Source organism: Plectropomus leopardus, unplaced genomic scaffold (genome assembly GCF_008729295.1).
Source record: "Plectropomus leopardus isolate mb unplaced genomic scaffold, YSFRI_Pleo_2.0 unplaced_scaffold10691, whole genome shotgun sequence".
NCBI lineage: Eukaryota > Metazoa > Chordata > Actinopteri > Perciformes > Serranidae > Plectropomus > Plectropomus leopardus.
In genome coordinates, this window is record NW_024611275.1 from 1 (window position 1) to 1,212 (window position 1,212).

The 1,212-nt window shown below is 49.5% G+C and overlaps 1 long non-coding RNA gene across 1 annotated transcript; it reads right to left on the reverse strand.

Annotated features, from left to right (window-relative positions):
• Positions 1-6: 6 nt before the first annotated feature.
• On the reverse strand, positions 7-501 carry LOC121963275. Its single transcript, XR_006107219.1, has 3 exons — positions 369-501; positions 247-278; positions 7-169 (listed from the first exon to the last, which is right to left on the reverse strand). It is a non-coding gene; the product is annotated as an uncharacterized LOC121963275 (long non-coding RNA).
• Positions 502-1,212: the final 711 nt, after the last annotated feature.

Sequence of the window (1,212 nt, forward strand, 5' to 3'; positions counted from 1 at the left end):
TGTGTCAGTGCTGACCTGCTGTCTGTGATATTGTGTCAGTGCTGACCTGCTGTCTGTGGTTGTTTGTCAGTAGTGTCTCCAGCTGGTCCAGCGTCTCTTGGACCACCTGCTGGTATACCAGGTTCATCTGAAGACAGGATTCGGGGGACGGGGACAGACCCAGCTCACTCTGGACACACAGACAGACATTATTAAGACATTGTGTCCCCTGATGCGTCAGCGTCTCTCTGATTACATGATACTGACCTCCTCACTGCTGCTGCTGCTGTCGTCTTCATCTGGACACAGACAGACATCAGTCAGTATCACTGTTAATGGAGACAGACAGATGGATGGACAGACAAAGACAGACAGACTGAGACGGGTACCTGAGATACAAGTCGGACTCTGCGGTCCCAGGACATCCTCCAGGTTCTGGATGTCCCTCTGGATCTTGTCTCTCTGAGCCAGCAGACCTGCTGCAGACTGAAGACAGGGTGTCTTTAGGGACAGTCTTCAGACTCTGAGTCTCAGGTCTACATTAGTGTCTCCTCAGTGAGGAGCGTCAGTAAAAACGTAAAGACAGACGTCGCTGCTCTAAAATCCTCCACGAGCTTCAGCTGGACTCAGTCAGGACATGATTGAACACGCTAAAACTCGCTAAAACTCGCTAAAACTCGCTAAAACACGCTAAAACTCACTAAAACTCGCTAAAACATGCTAAAACTCGCTTTACACCTAAAGGGAACGATTCGGTGGTCTGTGACCTGTGCAAGAGATGGCGTACCATAAAAGCACTACCGCGATGCACGAGCACCTTCAGAGGAGGCACCCGGGAGCTTGTGTGGAGGAGAAGACACCGTAAGTTTTAAACTTTTTTTCTTTCCTTGTTTGTAATTGTTAGAGGAGAACCTTCAGACGAAACCCCCTTCAATGTTGGAGGGCTAATGAGGCGAGATTCCCCACACCGGCTGCTTTAGCAAAATCCTACTTAGCTGTACCAGCAACATCCACTCCATCTGAAAGGCTTTTTTCAGCGGCTGGACATAATGTCAACAAAAAAAGGGCGAGCCTGGCAGCTGAGCATGTTGAGATGCTAACATTCCTCCACTCCAATACATGACTGAAACAGATGCACACACGCCTGAGCAGATGCACACACGCCTGAGCAGATGCACACACACCGAGTGAGAGTGGTGGTGGAAAGCAAGAGGGAAAGATAAAGGAGAGCAG